The sequence below is a fragment of the Spermophilus citellus genome (assembly GCF_964194105.1).
Source record: "Spermophilus citellus genome assembly, chromosome: 5".
Taxonomy (NCBI): domain Eukaryota; kingdom Metazoa; phylum Chordata; class Mammalia; order Rodentia; family Sciuridae; genus Spermophilus; species Spermophilus citellus.
This window is the reverse complement of record NC_138186.1, coordinates 46,926,680-46,947,745: the sequence shown is the minus strand read 5'-3', so window position 1 is coordinate 46,947,745 and position 21,066 is coordinate 46,926,680. Positions and strand designations below refer to the sequence as shown.

Below are 21,066 nucleotides of genomic sequence, written 5' to 3'. Positions count from 1 at the left end.
TTCCTGTGAATTTATCTCTGGGTATCCAAGTCCAGTAATGATCTCACTATCTGAGCACTGAGAATGCTTCACTTGTTGCTATGCCTCTGTATTGCTGTACTAATGTCATAAAATCTTGTTTGATTTCCTTGAAATATCTGGATTAAAATGCCACTATTAGGCTAGTGATAGATCTCAGTAGTAGAGAACTTGCCTAGCACATGTGAGGCCTGTGTTTGATTCACACCTTTGCCTCAAGAAACCCTAAGTTCCACTATTTAACTTACCTGTATTCATCTAACATATACAATGATGAGAGCCAGAGTCTGTGGCATTTTGCAGATGCTGCATGAGCGTGCTGACTTCAAGGTCTGTGTAATTTTCCAGTGTTCTTTACAACATCTGGGGCATTGGTGCCAATGTTTCACAACCTTTAAGCACAGCTGCTCTGTAGCCTGGAAGAGATGAGGTGAGCTGGGAGGAAGTCCCACAGGGCATCTTGAACTTTCCTTTCTCAGAAATTGCTCAGCAAGAATTTGAAGATAGCAAGGACACAAAAATTCGACTACAGCCTCCAAGGAAGACCTTTTCCTCTTTTATAGCCTAATGTGAACAGCATGCACATATCCTGAGCTCTCTTGTGTGGTTTACATTGTACAGTGACTGAGGCAGTGAGCCCTGCTGTGATCAGATTACTTCCTTCCTTTTTAGCAAGTGTGTTATTCTGGTGTTCTAACTCCAAGATGCAAGGGTCTCTCCAGAATGTCAGAGACACCTACTGCCCACACAGTGTTCATACCCCTGTGTAACATAGGCCACCTCTGCAGCTCCTGCACCCTTAGCACAAGCCCTCTTCATACTGCCACTCAACTATTCCAATTTCCAACCACTTACTGTGCATGTGTTTTTCAATTTAATATTCAGATCTATTCCCTTTACTCTCATGTTTGCTAATCAGGATCATAGTCACATGTTAAATGTGCAATTTTCAAGTCATCATTTATTGATATACATTTTTATTATGGCATATAGAGATGCTATGGAACTTTTTGTTTTTATTATATCTAAGTTATACTTGCTTAAATGGCCATTATTGGTGCTTATGGTTTTCTTCCTTGATAGGTGATGGTAAGATATAAAATTGTACTCTGTACTTTGGTTTCCAGCTGCCAATTAATTTGGACCATCCCTCCCACAGAATACAACTGAAAATCTGAGGGCAAAAGCACCTACCTGAAAAATATGGCTAAAGGGGTAGATGGGCTAAGAAAGCACTGAAAGTGTACTAGGCCTGGAACCAGAAGGCAGAAATCTAGAATAAGAAGTTAAGTGCACTGAGCTTTTGTGCTGGTGGTGTCTGCTGGCTGGGCCAGTGCCTGGGAGCCTCTCAGGGTTGGAGGGCAAAGGCTACAGTTAAAGGGTGCAAAAGGGACATAGGGGGCAACAGGGATCCCTTGTGTTGGGATGGGCCCAAAAGGCTATCCTTTAAGATTCTATCAGCCAATTCTTCTATGGGTTACAGTTGTATTTTAACATATGTGATCCAGAGAATCTGAATAACAAAAAGTACATTAAGGTGTTATTTCCCACCACTCTTATTTTAAAATTTTTTTTCTTTTAACTTTTTTAAGTTATCAAGATCTTTATTTTTATCTATCTATCTATCTATCTATCTATCTATCTATCTATTTATTTATATGTGGTGCCAAGAATTGAACCCAGGGCCTTACACGTGCTGGGCAAGCGCTCCACCACTAAGCCACAACTGCAGCCCCCAGAAATCTTGTTAAGCATTACAATTGAGAACCTCCTCAATGTTTTCAAGGGAGAAAATAAATAAATATAGAAGGTTTTGAACAGAGATATTGAACTCTCATAATTTGCAAATAATAATATGTTGAATTCATAAAGTCTCAAATTATTACAAATTCTTGGAATTAATAACATAGTTTCCTATGGTTGCTAGATTAATATATCTATTTCAATGTTTTATATTCCAGAAGTGAACAGAGTATAAATTTAACAAGAAATCATTGACATAGTAAGAATACATTTTATACACTTCTAGAATGAAATCTACAATTTTTCCTCCAAATAGCAAATGGGGTATTTTAACAAAGTTATTCAGTAATTAGAGCAGACAGTTAACTAATTGAAGACAATTGCCAAGATTCTGGCTTGTGATTCAATATTTCAATGGCATTAATTTCCAAAAATGTTTCAAGAATTCTAATCAACCTCAATCAAATATCCACTAGGCATTGTATGGCACTTGGTTAGGGGATTCTAAGCCTTATATAGAAATATACATGAATAATAGCCAAGACACCTTTAAACAAGAAGAATAAGGGACTGTATTCTCTTAGTAGATATCAAGACTTACATTGCAGTTATCATAAGCCGAGAGTAGAGTGTTGATACAGAGATAGACAAATAGATTTGTGAGTAGAAAGACACAAACCAAACAATACACATGAAGATATTATGAGACTACAGTGTGTATCAGAGAGAGAGAGAGAGAGAGAGAGAGAGAGAGAGAGAGAGAGAGAGAGATACAAACTGGCACTATATGTAATATAGTGATATCTGAGATATCTACACAGCAGACTAAGATATTTCCTGGCTCTAGAGTGTTGATATATAATACTGATAACATTAGAGATTGATGGGTAAAGGACAAATTTTGAAGAAATGATTTTAGTGCAATTGTTTACCCATATGGAAAAAAATGGAATTGTACTCATCTCTTCCAAAATATTAATTAACATGGTAGACTACCTTCACTACCTTAGCAAAGGGAAATGTTTTTCATCCAAGTGACAATAAAACATTTACTCTAAGGGAAATGGGATAAAATTAAAGATATTAAATTTGAGATTCCAGATCATTTGGACATTTTCCATTCCTAGTGGACAATGGTAATGACTAAATGTTCTTCAGCAAAATCTCATTAAGAAGAATATACCTTGGAATACATTATAGGGATCTTTCTTAAAGGCACCTAACCTTCTTTTCAAAGGATGGCATCTGACATATATTGGCTTTGGTTGGAACTGGGTAAGAGTTCAGAAGACATGGGATTACCCAGAACACTTAGCAGTTCTTACACCTACATGTGTCAAGTTGCACATAAACTCCTTGATGAGGAGAGTGTTCTCCCAGCACTCTGAGGAGATATGGTGAGGAGAGAGTTGAGCAGGTTATATGTAATCTTTACATACCACATTCCCATTTCTCTGAGCCACTGTAGATGCCTCCCTCTACAATTTATCTGAGGTATCTGCACAGCAGACTAGGATATTTCCTGGCTCTAGAGTTTGCTCCAATTTCTAGCTGGTTTTGATTCACACCCAACAGTGAGACTCTCTGCTCTGAGCCACTGCTTCTTCCATTGGCTGCTCATTGGAATCCCTGGAGAGTTTCACAGACAGGATTGGTACTTGAATTACTCTTCTGGTGAATGAGATTGAAGGGTATAATTTGTGATCCTGGCCTGGGGCTATTTAAGGCTATCCCAGGTGACTCAAAGTGAAGATGAGTTTGAGAAGCACATGTTATCTGACTATATTCATATGTCATTCTGGAAGAAGAAAATCTACAGGAACAGAAAACAGCTTTAGATTGTTATCAAGAGTTGGATAGGAGAGTGATAAACAAGATTCAAAAGAAAATTTTAGGATGAAGGATCTGTTCTTTGCAGAACAGATGTAATACATTTTGGATGTATTAGGGTGTTATGGTTTGAATCTTAAATGGCCCCCCCAAACTCTTGTGTTTAAAGGCTTGGTCTCCAGCTGACAGCACTTTTGGGAGGTGGTGGAAATTCTAGGAGCTGGGACTTGGGACCTAGTTGAAGGAAGTAGGTAAGTGTGTGGGAGTGTATCATTGAAGGGTAGATATTGTCCCCAGTGCCTGTTGCATGTTCTCTCCTCTCTCTTTCTCTCTCAAGGAAATTCTTAATACACACACACACACACACACACACACACACACACACACACCTTCTGTAAGTAAAACTTATATTCTCAACAATATCACAAATTTAACTGTGGCCAGGGTGTATGTGTTTCATTTTTAGGTCATTGACACCAAGAAAGAGTAATCCTCATTAACTTGTGGCTGTCCTAACCTAGTAATTAAACATTTTCTGGTCTAGTTTCTTGTTCACCTGTGAAAAGAAGGAGCTGCATTTGTGGTCAGTTCTGGTCTTCTGGGAGATCCTTCCTTTCTTTCTGGATTGAATCTCTATGTTAATTCATGCATGTTTCCTCCCCTCTACTAAAAAATCATTCAAGATAACTAGAGTGTAAAGATTCAGAAATTCTTAGTCTATCTGGCAGGATTCCACTTCCAAAGATGACAGATCAGCCTGTTTCAAACCAACCCATCCCCTCAGGAACAATGGTGAATTGGTCAGTAGGTAAAAACATCCACATGAAGGCACTGGAGAGTGATCAAGGCAATGAAGCCCCTGAGACCAGAGTTTAGACAGAGGAAAACCCCAGGTATGTGAGCACTACATTTGTCAACTCTCTGCTTCAAAGTATATGTCAAGTTCAGGCTGGTAGCTGGGAGCCTGGGAAGCAGAGTGGGATTTTCAGAAGATTTCACTGGTAGAGAAATTTAACATTGGAGAATACAGTTTTACAGAATGAAAATGAATGATCTATTGTTATAGCAAAAAAAGTGGATGACCTCACCAAAAACAAACAAATTTGAGCAAAATAAGGGTATATGGAATCATTTATCTCAAGCCCAGCAAATGGATTTGGAGAAGCCCACAGAATGAAGGCTCTCACAAGTGATTTGTCTGACAACAGAGATTATCACAAGAAATTTTTCTAATCTGCAGCTTGCAACTTCAGACATACAAGCACAGCAAGTAGCACAAAGACAGCTAGTAGTTTATGGAACACTTGCCTGATGCTCTCTTTTGCAAATCCAATCCAAGGAAGCAGCCTGGTATGTTAGGGTAACAAGTTTACCTGGTATCTGCCAATGCTACAGCCACCTGCCCATCAGAGCTCACCAGCCCCTATATAGTGCCACAAGTGCCCAGGAACTTTCCCTTACATGATTTATGTAACTTTCCCCTGAATTCCTCAAGTGTATCCTTTGATTTTCCAATAAAAAAGACACCAACATTGTCTGCATGTGTCTAAAAGGTCAATTCTATTCTGTGCTGATTCTCAAATAAAACCTGTTGCTTGAGATTTGTCATTCTATTGTATTTGACTTCAAACCAGACACAAAAGAGTGGATTCTCTGTGATTCCATGTGCATAAATTTTTAAAAACAGACCAAAGTAATTTATGGCATTTTAAGAGAGGAAGGCAGCTACTTGGGTGAAGGAAAGATAGTGTCCAGAAAAAGATGGAGAAAGGCTTCTGATCTGTGTCTGGGCTGGGAGTGGTTTCAAGTGCAGAAACTAACACTGAATTGTGAATAGAGAACTTTTATCTGCATGTTTTAATTTAATTTTTAAGTTTATGTAAACAACTTGGAGGGCTGTGAAATGCTTGAAACCCTCAATAGAAAACAGGCTGAAGCCAGGTACGGTGGTGCTGGCCTGTAGTCCCAGCACCTGGGGAGGCTGAGGTGAGTCACTTGAGCCTAGGAGTTTGAGGACAGGTGAACAACATAGTGGGAACAGGGTCCAATGAAAAGAAAAGATAGAGGGGAAAAAAAGAAAAGAAAAAGAAAGAGTCAAAGGGTGTCAAAATCTGTTTAGACCAATGACACAGCAGGGAGAAACGGCCCCAGGCCTCCTGGTGGATTTTTGATTAAAGCTTTGTTTCATTGTATGTATTTTATTCTATGAGAAAATAAAAATTGATCAAACAAGAAAATATTTTAAAATACACAAAACAGAAAGGTGTAAACAAACCTTTGGTTTCCACTGGAGGATCCTGGGTAACCTGGCAGATGAGTTGGGCTTGCGTGTGAAGGGACCTCTGGGGCTGTGCTGCCCAGAGACCCTGCTGTCTACACAGTCATTTCTATCTGGGTGTGCACACAGAACTACACAGCCACAGTCTTCCATGATGAGTTATTTTAAATCTTGTATTTGGAAACTTATAATAGTTGATCAGCAACTTTGTCTGAGACTTCAAACACTTCTTCAACACTGTTTGTGCCAGCTGTACACTATTTCATTATTTTAAAGAACATAAGCAGTCCTCTTCTGTATCTCTGTTTTTTCTTTTTGTTGGTTTTGTTTTGCTTTGTTTGTGGTTGTAGAGGTTGAAGCCAGGACCTGGATAATGCTAAACACATGCTCTACCGTAGAGTTATATCCCCAGAACTCTTTTGTATCTTTTCCCCCCTTATTGTAAATAATGCCTGATTATACCATCTAATATCTAAAGATTCTTCTATATTTTGGGTTTTTGTTTTAAGATCAAGTTCAATTGCTTCTCAAAGCATTGTAGTAACATATTCATCCATGGACAGTTGACTGTTTCTATAGGCATGGATTGTGTTGGCTTTCAGTGTCCTATATGTATCATAAAAAGCCATTGGGTGGGGGCCTTAGTTCCCATGGGCAGGTTCTGGCTTCTGCTTCAAGTACAGTTTCTGGTTATATATACACTTAGAGTCAAACAAAGAATAAGAATTTAAATATGAAGCCAACATTTACCAAATAATAAAGTACATGTTAAAACCTGGGATCACTGTGCATTGCTGAATGAAGAGGGAACTTCAAGGGTCCCTGAGATGTAGGGACTGTTGGGCTGCAGTCCCAAATAGAGAGGTCCTTTCTACCCCAGAACTCACAAAAACTTCCAGGCAAGAGCAGTCCCCAGGGAGATTGCTTAGCAATAGCATCCTGTTGAGATAGGGTGAGGAGGGTGAGGAGACTACAGGAGCCTGCTCTAACCTCAGCCTAGAAGAGATGTCACCAGGGAAATGGGGGGAGAGGGTGATGCTAGACAGCAAGTTGTGACACTTGTGGGCTTTGATGGAAGAGTAGAGGCATCCTGTGTTAAAATCAGCAGATGCAGCAGCTGTGGGTTGGCTGGGGTCAGGCACAATATTTAGGAAGAAGCCTTTACAGTATTCTAGAATGAAGGTAGATGAAAGTCTGGACCAAGGTAGTGACTGTGAAGCTCTAAAAGAATTTCAGGAGCTGATTGGAGAAGCCAGAGAGGCAGAGGAAAGGGTCAATTAGTAGAGATCAAGGATGATGATGCAGTTAAGAGAAATAGGAAAATGCATGGGGAGAGGTCTATAGTGGTGGAAAAGTTGTAGAGTGGGCTTATAGACCTTTCTGATTTGAGGGTCAAATGGGCTCAGAGTTGCAAATGCCCCAGGAAGTCTGGTTACAGCAGACTGGCCACTTCTGTCCCTAACATTTCATCCTAAAGTTATCTGGGAAGTTGGTATAAGCATGGTAGTCTCTTCTGATGTGTCTGGACTAAGGTGTCAGTAAAGAATAATCATTATAGGTGTCCATATGCCGTGCAAACAGCAAACATCTTCTATTCCAGGAAGCTGGCACCCACTAGTGGCGGGAGCAGTTAGGGTCAGTGACCACTTCCCACCCACCCTGCTGCTGGGCAGCCTGGGCATCCTCTGGAAGATGCAGCCAATCCCCCAGCATGTATGCTCTCTCCATTTCCATCTATTCACCAGAAACCATGGGAAAGGTGAATAATTCTTTCAGAGAAGGCCTCTGTAGAGTACGCAGTGACCATGTCCACAAATCCCATGCTCACATCAGGTCAGGACTTAGCAGGGCTCAGATCCAGCATGTGTCATAGGCCAGAGTTTTTGTTTTGTTTTACCTTTTGTTGGAAGCAAGGTAAGTGGGGCAAGATGCACTCAGTGAACAGAAAAGAAATGCATCTTGTCCCTCTCCTAAGCCTCTCATCTGATTCATATGCACTTGAACGTGGGAGTTTTTGAGTCTTCATGCACAAATCCACAAATGCACAATGCCCACGCCCCCAGCAGAGAAATCACAAAGGGCATCAGCTTTGATGCCAGGAAGACCTGGCTTTAAAATCTGCCTCTGTTGGAGACTAGCTGGGAAATATTGGGCAAGTTGTTTTATCTCTCTGAGCCTCAGTATCACTGTCACTGAAATGGGATTGCTACTATCTTTCCTGTATTTTATGAAATTTATATGCACACACATTGAGAGAGACAGGCTGACTAATAGAGATGCTTCTTCTCTTCCTTATGTAAAAAAAATAAATAAATACAGGTTGGCATGATGCTCCAGTGTGATGTCAGGGACCCAGGTGCATCCTACCTGTTATCTCTGATGAATCCAGACATCATGTCTGCTTTCCAGCCACCAAGAATTAGAAGGGCAGAAGAAGAGCCTCCTGTTACACATAAGAAAGTCACTTCCCAGAAGCCACACAGATTTATTTCTGCTTATATCCGTACAGCTTAGTGAATCAAGCCAAAGCCCATGCTTTATCAAACCTTGATGGGAATGTCCCACATGGTGGGACAGATGCTGACTTTGAAAAATAGAAAGTATTAGCAAGATGATGACAGGTTGTCTATGGTGAGCACATCATTGTATTATAATAAAAAAGGTAACAGCTACTTTTAATGAAGCAGTTATTGTACATCAGGTGCTACACCAAACATTTTATATTATCTCATTTAATCATCAGAACAACCCTGCAAGGCAGACACTGTTGTTCCATTTTTTACAGATGAGGAAACTGAAACTCTCACAGGGCACAGGACTTGCTCCGCATGGCTCTTAGGTAGTAGTCTGTAACTGACAATGGAGCTTCTTTTCCCATGAGGTCATGTGGACATAGTTTATGTTAACTGATATGTACTGATTTCTTTGTTCATTCCAAGTAAATTTACTTGATTTAAAAATACTCCAACCAATGAGCTATCAAACTTCTGGAGTCAGGTAGTCTGTGTTCCATTCCTGGCTGTTCCACCAGTTGTGGGAACATGGACAAGCTGCTAATCTTCTCTGAGCCTCAGTTGCTTAATATGTGAAATGGGAATAACTATAGCCCATGCCTCTTAGGGCTGTTGTATGACTGAATTGAGATCATTCGGACCAAGGTGCCTGGTCCGTGATGAATGCTTATTTAAATGCAGACCATTGTTATTGTTAATAAAATAATTTTTATTTATATCAATATAATTTTATAACCAGTTTTAACAGGTGTCGGGCAGCTTGGGACACAGATCTGGCAGTGGAAGGGTACACTGAAATAATTAGGTGCTAAATTGGGATGGATATCAACCCTACCCTGTGCACAGTAGGACATGCCAGTCCCTTATTGAATAAGAGGACTTTGCTGGTCTCACTCCAAAGGCCTGGGAGGTAATGGTGGCAACAGAGAGCAGGATCTTTCCTCCTTGCAGTGGGACCAGCGTAGTGGCCTCCTGTCCAGCCAGGCGCCATCATTCCTTCAGCCTTGGACGGTGTCCTGCTGTTTGCCTTGGGCCATTCCTTTCTTTAGCTGCTCAGCAGCACAGCTCTCTGTTTCCCACTCCTTCTTCTGGGCCGTCTCTCCTCTGGGGCCTCCTTGCTGAGGTGCCTTCCGCTGAAGGGCTGGGGCTTCCCCTAGGTGCACACCGAGCTCTAAGTGCTAAGTGCATCCTTAACACCTCTGATCCTGGCTGCAGGCTTCCCCTTAATCATGTTTAACTGACAAACCTGAAGGCAGTGGGTGACGCTAATGTTCACCCAGGAAACTGCAAACAGGGAGGACACGGAGCACTTTGGAAATTACCTCTCAGCCCCTGGGAATAAAGGGTCACTCGGAGAACATAGCTAGCCAGCCCTTCCCGCCTCTTCCCCAGGACCCTCTCACTGCTGCTCCGGCCCATTCACGTAGCCTCCAAGGGCCTCGTGCCTAGGGTGGGACCTGCTCCTCTGCTCAGAGGAAAGGTGTCCTCCCTATCCAGACCCTACAAGCCCCATTTTTCAAGATCCTAAGCAAAAGTCATTGGTCATACCAAATGGATTCTGCCAAATGTGTCTGCCTTCAACCTCTTGGATAAACCTCGTGCAAATGTTCTGATATGTTATAGTCACTCCAACTCAAAAAGTCTTTTGGGATGAGTCTAATCTTATTTTGATATTGATTAGGACTCAAGGTCATTTAACTTTTTCCAAGTTGGTCCTGGAGCAAATGCTATCTCCGCTCTCACGGCCATCTAGGAGCTGACACCTGGCCAAAGACCCAGCAAGGGTATGACTTGGATTCCCTGGTGAACTTGGACAGGTCACTTTTCTATGACTTTCTTCTAGGAAGGTCCACAGCCCGTGTCTGTAATGGAGTGCGGGCAAGGCCAGATCAGCACAGGGAGAAGGAGACCCATACCTTCTCTACCAAGACAGCCCTGCTAATTCAGCTTGAGAATTTCAGCCTCAAAGCTTTTGCTCTGTCATTACAAAAAAAAAAAAAAAATTTATTTTGCTTACTTGTCCCACTTGAATCCTGTGTAATATCATTACAGATTTATATGTCTGATTCTGTGACCTGGGGAGAAGCTGGCAATTCCACTGTGCCCATTTTTACTCCTGGGTTTCAGTAAAGGTCAAAGCAAAATTATTTTATCAAGTGCATCACAGAAGGGGAAAATCTTAATCTTACATTATACATATGCAGCACTTGACCTTCTCTGGAGATGCGGCACCTCTTAGCTACACTTAAACATAATGCAGCTCTTCCTCGATGCACACAGGGAGGATAATTAGGTACCCTGGCCTCCTGGGTGCAGAGGAGGCTGCGTGGTGAGGCTGACCTCCAAGATGAGAAGGAGAAAGAGCTGAGGCAGGTGGGCGTGGGGTAGGGGTGAGCCCTTCAGAGCTGCTACTGACCCATCCTGATGACAGGGCCATGTGGGTGGGTGACACTCTGACTTGGTCCTTTTCTTGCTGATTGTGCACCTCTGGCTAAGTAATTGCCTTCTCTGGGCCTCACTTCCCCCATCACAGATCTAGGGTGTGCCATCTTCCTGGAGAGTCAGTGATGACGTGGGCATTGGGTGGGAACAAGTGCTGGGATTGATTAGCAACGTCTGCCTTGGCAGGTGAAGGGGCTGGCTGTAGTCCCTGTGCTGTGTATTAAGGTCCCTGATTCAGGGTATTTCTCAGGTCTTTTCCTACCCTATGGTCAGTGATTTGTGAACTCACCAAAGCCTTGGGGCCAGAAAGCCTGGAAAAGGAAAAACAATAACAACCTTCGCTAAGAAGAGTTCTATTTGCCTTGTCAGAGTTTGGGAGGGGAAATGAGATTTGTGGGATGCCTCCGAACATGGCTGCTTTTCTACGTCTGTGTTTCCATCTTGACTCTGGAAAAAGCAGAGGGCGCAGGTGAAGCAGTGCACATTCTAGATGTGGGAACTCCCAGACCTGCCAACCTGCTTGTGCCTAGGGGGCCAGCTGGTGCTCCGGCCCTGGACAGAAGAGAAGGCCCTGTGCCTCCTTCCATTGTCCAGCCTTTAGAAACTCAGCAAGAGATCACCTTCATATATCTGAAGAACCTGGCTATAAATTATTTTCTAACAGAATCTATCAAGGTTGGTGTCAGGGGAAGTCCTTAAAAATAAGGTTTTTCTCAAAGGGTAAACACTTTGGTTTGAAAACATAGAAGTAGCCCTACTGCCAGCATATGTCCTGCTTGTTCACTGCCCAGAGCCACCAGACTGGTAGCATTTTTAGAACACTGGCAGTTGGGCTCTGATAGGGGGTACAGACAGGACCAGGGGAGGGGACAGCTGGGGATTCCCCAATTCTTCTGTTGAAGTGGGGTCCCAGTGGTGATCGACAACCTGGCCCCTTAGGGTGGCCAAAGTGATCTGCCCCTCATCTTCCCCTCTGTTGAGCCCTGCTGACCTGGGGAAGCACCTTGCTGTGACAGGGAAGTGGGCAGGGGACACCCTGCCAGCCGGATACAGTGGTACACACCTGTGATTCCAGCAGCTTGGGAGACAGAGACAGGAGGATTGCAAGTTTGAGGCCAGCCTCAGCAATTTAGCAGGGCCCTAAGTAACTTAGGGAGACCCTATCTCAAAATTAAAATATAAAACAGCCTGGGGAGGTGGCTTAGTGGTTAAGTGCTCTTGAATTTAATCCCTGGTACCAATAAATAAATAAGTAAATAAATAAATTAATAAACCAACACACCAATCAAGGACATACCCCCCTTCTTGCCTCCAAAATGGGCTAACCTTCTCCTTTTCTGTGTTCTGGCCCATAAGCACACACATGATTCCCTGTCTCCTGTCTGGCTGTGGCATTTCCACTCTAAAGGAAGCCCAGGCCCTACCCTGGAGCCCCATGCTTAAGAATTATTGCTTCTGAGTTGAAGACCCTCTGGGCCCCTTACATACCTGATTCTCTGAACATAACCCTCTTCTTACCCAATGTAAGGAAAACAACTCTCTGATGTCTAAAGCAGGGCACATAGAAAGTGTCCCCAGGGTGTGGATATGTTTTGCATGAAGGAGACCATGCATATAAAAGGACACACACTTATTCTATCAGTATATAAGTTATCGAGGGATAATGACAGTGGTAAGGAGGCAGATTGAGGGCTCTCCAAATGCAATGGTGCGTAGGCAGCCTGGGCTTGAGTGACAGGCTTCCTTTGCCAACCTCAGGCCACCTGTACTCTGTCTTATCATCTCCACAGCTTCCTTCCTCTGACCTTCTGCTATGTGAAAAAAAAAATCTATATTCAAAAAAGCGATGTAAGTTGACTGCATAAAATTTGAAAAATATAGATCAGAAAAAAAATAAGAAAATCATCCGTAATCTGAGTACCATAAAATAATAAGTGAAGCATTGAAATGGTATTCACAGATACCATTTGTTCCCATTATTTGTGGACATGTTTTTTTATGGATCAATGTATAATAACCAATATTTCACATGTCACTGAGCCTTACAAAAGGGAGTCATAAGGAGTCTGTTAAATAAATGATGGCGCACCCATATACGGTTTTTAGGTGGTTACTAATTCTTTCCTGCTATGACCAACACTGCTGTGGATATCCTTAGAGTTATTTTTTTTTTTTTTAGCTATGGGTGATTATTTCTTTAAGATGGATTCCATAGAAAGAAGGACTTGAGCATCCTTCTAAGTCCATTTATATCTCTGGGTCCTTCTTTTCCACCATGCCAAGCCCTCAGAGGGAGGGCAGGCCTGCAAGGTATCCTGTGGGGACCCTCCTCTGTCCCACTCCTTCCACCCTGTTTACTCCCTTGAAGGTTTGAAGAGCCTGAAGAGTGCAGGCCCAGGCCCTGCCCCTTCCCAGTCTCTTCCCAGTGGCCATTTCCCCATTAGCTCCCCTATTGCCTCCTTTCCTAGTCCAGGGCTTCCCCCCTGTGTGCAGCCTCCAGGGTGCAGGGTGTCCCCACAGGAACAGTTCAAGATATTGATGCTTCTGGGCTGGGCTGGGCTGGGCTGGGAACAGGAAGGGTCTGCTAACTGCCTCACAACCATGCCCACCAGGCCCTCCCCTTTCCCTTCTGTTCTTAGGCAAGCTGAACCAAGTTCAGTTGAGTCCCCACTAGCTGGGTGACATGAGAAAGACCTCAGATCCCCTCTGTCAAAGGATGGGTTGTCCTTCCCAGCTCAGGTCTTCTCCTGCTTTCTCTCTTCCCCCTGTGTTTGTCTTCCAAGTGTCCAAGCACTCCTTGCTCTGCCCACTGTTGGGCTACAGATGGGGAAGCAGCCCCGTGGGCTCTCAGCAGCTCCTGGCTGTCCGGTTGTTTTGTTGGGCTGGGGGCATGTAGGTAATGCTGCACCTTCAGGGGCGGTGGTCACCTGTCTGAGGTCTCTGCCCTGTGGCATCCTAAAGTCCTGAAGGCTCCCTTGGCCACACTGAGGGTCCCTGAGTCTGAAGACTCACCCACCCTCCTCCCTGCAGGGCTCCTCCAGTTCTGTTTTTGGGCTAGCATTTAGGAGACAGATTTAGGAAACAGTACCGTCAGATGCAAGAGGAGCCAATTCAGTCCTCTCCTCCGTGTGAGCCCCGACCCTACCTTGTCTGCTTTGAGCCCTCTCCTCCTGTCACCTCCAAACCCCTCAAAGTCACAGGGACAGTGAACCCAACACCGGAGCACTGGGTGTGCAAAGAATGACTCCAGGGAGAAAAGAACGCCCAACTTAAGAGGCGGAAATGTGGAGGGTGCACTTTTGGGCATCAGTAGGGATGCAGGGACACAGACTGGCAGCAGGTCACAGTCCACCTGGAGGGTTGTCTTGTTCCTCAAACTGACCCACATCCCCTCTACCAGTCAGTATGACTCTTGCTCATTCTTACATCATCACTTAGATATCACTTCTCGGAGACTCTCCCAGATGGATTTAGGACTCTGCTGTGGCCTCCCTAGACCACACTGATCTCATGGGTTGGAATTGCCCATGCAGAGGCTGCCTTCCCCCACTAGAACCTCTACTGATCAATCCCAGTGCCTAGCCCAGCTCCCTGCATACAATAAGTAGTTAATAAATACTTTCTAAAAAAATGAGCAAATTGATGAAAATATTTAGCCTGGATCCTTGCAGAAAACATCTCGTTGCTATTTATTCCAGGAATTTTGTCAGCTTCATGCTGATCTTCACTAGCTAGGAGAAAGAGGTTACCTTGGCATCCTTTGATACTGTGAGGAGCCTGAGGTTCAAAGGGTGAGTTAATTAAAACTTCACACTCCAGGACTGGGCTAGGGCTGCGGTTCAGTGGTAGAGCACTTGCCTAGCATGTGTGAGGCACTAGGTTTGATTCTCAGCAACACAAATAAAGAAATAAATGTCTATTGATAATTAAAAAATATTTTTTAAAAAATATCAACGTATTATAAAAAAAAATTCACACTCCAGGAAATGTCAACATTTTGGAATCAAGGTCACGGTGGCTCTGTTCCACCAGGTGGCCTACAGAAGCAGTTCCCAGACTGTCACTGTGCCATTGTTACCTTGCGGGCTTGGTGAAACTTAAGACCCATCCCTGGATTTCCTAATTCAGCAGGTCAGGATTAAGGTCCCAGATTCTATATTTCTCCAAGTTTCCAGATAATGCGGATGCTGCTTGCCTTAGTTTGGTCTCTGTAACAAATTCACCACCAACTGGGTGACTTCAACAACAGACAGTTATTTCCTCTCAATTCTGGATGCTGGGAAGTACAAGATCAAGATGCCAACAGATCTGGTATCTGGTGAGGGCCCTCTTCTTGGTTTGCAGATGACTGCCTTCTGGTATTTTCACAAGGCCGAGAACAGAGAGAAAGCAACCTGTTTTCCATCTCTTCCTATAAGAGCACTAATCCCATTTATGAGGGCTCCATGTCATGACATTATCCCACAGGCCCTACCTCTGAATACCCGCATGTGATTCTAAGGGGGGGAGGGCAAATGTTCAGTCCATAGCAGTGCTAGTCTTAACCCACAGCTTGAGAACCGCTGACCTTGATCATTAGAAGCTACCCGGGCTTGCTTTCTGGCTACCCCCACTCTCCAACCACTGTCTTTTAGCCAGGATTGCAGTGTCCAGTCCTGGACTTGTTTCTAAGGGCTTTGATGCCCAAATCAGCTTCCCACTGCTAGAAAGGGCCTTGGCTCTGGTGTGTAATAGGAAGCAAACAACAGTGAGGATCTGAGGACCTACCCTTCTCCTCTTGGGACCTTATTCCTCCACCTATCTTGACCCATGATCTCCCCTTTCCGTCATGGCAAAGCCCCCCCCCCCCACCTTGACCCCACTTCTTCAACAACTTCCACCCTGCTACATTCTACGTTCATGGCTGCTACTCTCTGAGCAGCCGAAGAGCACTGCAAGTCACAGTCTGGTCTATGTCATGAGGCCTGCTCTATTCATCAATTTCAGCAAGTGTCACCATGAGTGATACAAGTGTCTGACAGAGCTAAGTGTCCCAACTGCACAGGCCATTACGGCTGGCACCCGGCCCAGGGAGGCAAGAACTAGAGGCTTATTTGGCTTCACATGCCCAGGTGGATATAGAAAGGAAAATGCCCCCGCCCACCTCCCACCGTAGGCCTCTAAATGCTTTGTGGTCCTGGACACAGCTACAGCTCCTGCACAGTTTCCCAGGGAAGCTGGGGTCCTGTGTCCCTAACTCTTGGTGCACTCCTTTCCCTTGGCCTCAGGCTTCCATTCCTACATCCGCTCTTCCCCAGATGGGATTTCCCCAGAATTCCCAGCTCCCTTCCACTCTCTCCTTCCTCTAAAGACCTCTGGCACAAGCACATCCTGTAGACTTTTTATCAGTACATGGCCCTCTCTGTCCTTCCCTGCCCAGCTCAGCTCCCGGGGATCAGAGTTGGACATCCATACTTCTGTGTCTTCTGAAAATTTCCAAAATGCACTGAATGAAGCTGAGTGCAATGGTGCATGTTCAAGGCCAGCCTCAGCAACTTAGCAAGGCCCTGAGCCACTCAGTGAGACCCTGCCTCCAAAGAGAAAAGAAAAAAGGCTGTGGATGTTGCTCAGTGGTTAAGCACACCTGGGTTCAATCCCTGGTACCAAAATAATAATAATAATAATAATGAAATAAATGTAGTAAATGAGATTTTCTTTGTTTATGAAAGGTATACATACACACATACATATATGTATATAGTTGAATCAAAGGTTTGGACATATAAATACATATATGTGTGTGTGTGTGTGTGTGTGTGTGTGTGTGTGTGTGTATAACAGAAAAGCCATAATCACCAGTAATACCACCACTCACATTTTTCATTTTAGTGAGCATGGTGTGTGTGCATATAATGAAGTTCATACTACATATATAGTTTTGAAACCCATTTTTCAAATATTTTCCCAACAAAATTTTAATGGTTGTATAGTATGCCATTACATTAATGTTTCATGATTTGTTTAGGGAATACCTTCTTTTTAGACTTCTAAGCCCTTCTTTCTTCCCTTCTCCCTCCCTTCTTCCCTCCTTTTTTGTTATAACACTGTGATGAACATCCATGAACAAAACTGTCTTCTCACATCTGCTTGCTTTTTCTTTAGAATAAATCTTTAGAAGTAGAATTATTGAATCAAAGCTTGGAATATCTCGAAGCTTTTAATAGGCATCATCAAATAACACTGCTGGAAATCTATAAGGATACACACTTTGTATGGAAGTGCCCATCACCTCACACACTCTTTATCAAGATCATATTTATTGTTGTTGTTATTATTGTCATAGCTTTTACCATCTGGGTCTCGTCACAGCAGGCCTTTGGTGAACATTCAGGTCAATTAGCCATGGAATGAGCATGCCTATGTGCTAAGCATGACAGAAAGGACAATATAGAGATGACAAGACCTTGCGCCAACTTTCAGAGAGCTGGAACAGTAGCTGGATGAATGGATGGATAGATAGATGGTCACCACTTCTTTGCTCTCAGCTTTCTCAGCATTGCCATGAATATAAGGAGAACTGGGTGCTCCCATAAGGCCCTGGGCCCCCATGGTATGTCCCAATGTTATTCAGGGGAAAAAACAGAGGTCACTTTTGAGAGTAAACAGGGGAATCCCAGCACAGGCACCTCAGTGGCACCACGTGTCAGGGAGACCCTTGTCTGGATTTTCAGAGTCAAGAACCCATAGTGTTAGCCACCAGTAACATGAAGGTGACGGAGACATTTGGCTGCAAGAGGGACTCTAGATGCCAGGATCAATGAGAGGCCACAAGACCTATGGGAAGAGCTGTGCAGAATTGTGACCCATCTCCTCCACACCCACCTCTTCCCATACCCACAATTCTTAGCAGCAGCCATGAGAGGCACTTTGGCTTCTTTAGAGAGTGGGAGCAAAGCATGGAGGTAAGGGGAGGTCCAGGGAGCAATGAGTCCTGGGCTGAAGCCTGTGCCTCACCCCTCTCACTGTCACCCCGAGAGGCAGGCAGACCACCCAGAGCCAGCTGCTGGGCTGCACCTGCTTGGAGAAAATGGCACCCGTTTCTTAAGCAGCGGATGGATATTCATTGGCATGAACCTTTGCAAACTCATTTGGGGAAAAAAAAATTAGATCAGGAGAAGTAATCAGATTATTAAAAATAAAGAGCAAGGACAGGAGGCAGCGGTGGAGGGAAGAACCACATTTAAAATGCAAGGAGAGACTTTCTTCCTGCAGAATAGCTCTGACCCCCTGGACCATGCACTGGGAATAGTTAAGCTCTCCCATATTTCTGCTGCATAAAAATGTTTTCACAGACAGCCTGCTCTGTAGCTGGTACCTAGGTGTCCCAGCCTGCCACCGACTACCAACCCGCAAACATGCAGGGAGCTTCTGCTGCTGCTGCTGAGCCTGAGGATACAGCTGGCCCATGGTGTCATCCCAGTGGAGGAACAGAATCCAGCCTTCTGGAACCAGAAAGCCGCCGAGGCCCTGGATGCCGCCAAGAAGCTGAAGCCCCTTCAGACCTCAGCCAAGAACCTCATCATCTTCCTGGGGGACGGGATGGGTGTGCCCACGGTGACAGCTACCCGGATCCTAAAGGGACAGGTGCAAGGCAAGCTGGGGCCCGAGATGCCCCTGGCCATGGACCACTTCCCATATATGGCTCTGTCCAAGACATACAACGTGGACAGACAGGTGCCAGATAGCGCTGGCACTGCCACAGCCTTCCTGTGTGGGGTCAAGGCCAACTACAAGACCATTGGTTTGAGTGCAGCTGCCCGCTTTGACCAGTGCAACACAACACGAGGCAACGAGATCATGTCTGTGATGTACCGGGCCAAGCAAGCAGGGAAGTCCGTGGGAGTGGTGACCACCACCACAGTTCAGCATGCCTCGCCAGCTGGCACATATGCACACACGGTGAACCGCAACTGGTACTCAGATGCAGACATGCCAGCCTCGGCACTGCAGGAGGGCTGCCAGGACATCGCCACGCAGCTCATCTCCAATATGGACATTGACGTGATCCTCGGCGGGGGCAGAAAATTCATGTTTCCCAAGGGCACCCCAGACCCTGAGTACCCAAGTGACACCACCCAGAATGGAACCAGGCTGGATGGACGCAACCTGGTGCAGGAATGGCTGGCAAAGCACCAGGGGGCTCGGTATGTGTGGAACCGCGAGCAGCTCATTCAGGCGACCCAGGACCCAGCAGTGACGCACCTCATGGGCCTCTTCGAACCTGAACACTTAAAATACGAAATCTACCGGGATCCAGCGCAGGACCCCTCCCTGGTGGAGATGACAGAGGTGGCCCTGGGTCTGCTGAGCAGGAACCCCCGCGGCTTCTACCTCTTCGTGGAAGGGGGCCGCATCGACCACGGGCACCACGCGGGAACCCTTTCCAGGCTCTGACAGAGGCGGTCATGTTCGACTCTGCCATCGACAAGGCCGGCCAGCTCACCAGCGACCAGGACACGCTGACCCTCGTCACCGCCGACCACTCCCACGTCTTCTCCTTTGGCGGCTACACGCTGCGGGGCAGCTCCATCTTCGGGCTGGCCCCGCTCAAGGCGCAGGACGGCAAGGCTTACGCGTCCATCCTGTATCGCAACGGCCCCGGCTACGTGCTGAACCGACCCGACGTCACGGAAGTTGAGAGCGGCGCTCCCACCTACAAGCAGCAGGCAGCTGTGCCCCTGTCAGAGGAGACGCACGGAGGCGAGGATGTGGCGGTGTTCGCGTGGCCCGCAGGCGCACCTGGTGCATGGGGTGCAGGAGCAGAACTACATCGCGCACGTCATGGCCTTCGCCGCCTGCCTGGAGCCCTATGAGGCCTGCGACCTGGCGCCCCCAGCAGGCCAGAGCAGTGCTGTGGGTCACCGCCCTGTGGCCACCATAGTGTTGCTGCCCTTTTGGTTGCTGCTGTTGCTGAGGATTACGCCCTGACACCCAGGCCCTCTGAGACCCACCCAGGAACTCTGCAGCTGGCATCTCCCACCAACCGCTACCAGTCCAAAACTGGGCTGCCTATCCTGATGCCCCCCGCCCTTTGGCTCTTACCAAGAGATATAGAGGGATAAGGCAGACTCAGACAAGGCAGCACTGCCCATCCCAGCCCCGGACCCTCCATGGTCAGGACACTATGGTACCAAGGCTGAGACAATGACATCCACTGCCATCCCTGGGTTGCTCTTGAACTCCAACCTCAAATCCTAGGAAAACGGCAAGCTCAGCCACCCAGTCCCTCCTGTGCCTATACTTTGAGAAGGACCAAGTTAGGCACCAGGCACCCTCCAAGGGATCAGGACTCCACCAGACCCACGGGTGCCTTTGTTGGCCTCAGACTCCAGCAGTGGGATGCCAAAGACTCAGGCATGTCCTGGAACCAGGAGACCCTGCATCTCGCTGAGCCACCTCCACACCCAAGCAAACTGCAGATGGGGCTTGCCCTGTCACTGCATACAGGGGCAGTCCTGTGCAACCAGCAGCTACATGCTCACCCCTCCCCAGAGCCAACTCTAGGCTGGAGGAGTGGGACAGGCCACCAGAGTGGCCCTTGGACCCTTTACCTGGACATCTGGAAGCTGAGTATACATCTCTGAACTAAGATGTTTCTGCCCTCCTGGGGCCTCCATTCCCCTGGGAGGGACAAAGCAATAAATATACAACACTGTGTTATACAATACAGTGCCAGCTTAAAAAAAAAATGTTTTCAGAGGCCTCCATCGAGGGAGGAGGAGCAGAAGCAACGTGCACCCTCCACCTTCAAAAATTATAAAATAATGTTGGGAGGTTTTCATCTTATCTTCCTTAGATATCAAGAAAAATTGTGCGAGCTAAAGAGGCTCTGGTGAGTGCTGAGTGACAGGTTAAAGGGCCCCAATAAAGATTAGATGGTCCACTATCTCCTGAGGAAATTGCATAAAAGTGGTTATTCCCTCTTGCTTCTATTAATTTCCTCTTCCTGGCTGCTTGGAAATGCTTCATAACCTGATGCTGCAGATGGGGCGAGAGGCGGCGCCTTCCATTATCCCAATCACTGCTCTGTTTATGAGACACTTAATCTGTTTCTTTATAAAGTAATAGTACTGTAGGTGATGGATTCAGTGTCACTGGGCATCTTCGTGCAGGGACAGGAGGGGAGGGGCGTCCTCAAGAGCATTGTAAGCAGCGGGTAATTTGTTACATCTTGGAGGCGCTGAGAAGTTGGGTGGTCGTTTC

General features: G+C 45.7%; 1 pseudogene across 1 annotated transcript; it reads left to right on the top strand.

Moving 5' to 3' along the window:
* Positions 1-18,218: 18,218 nt before the first annotated feature.
* LOC308649173 (intestinal-type alkaline phosphatase-like) lies at positions 18,219-20,309 on the top strand (annotated as a pseudogene). Its single transcript has one exon. The product of its transcript is annotated as an intestinal-type alkaline phosphatase-like (transcript).
* The last annotated feature ends 757 nt before the right edge of the window (positions 20,310-21,066 follow it).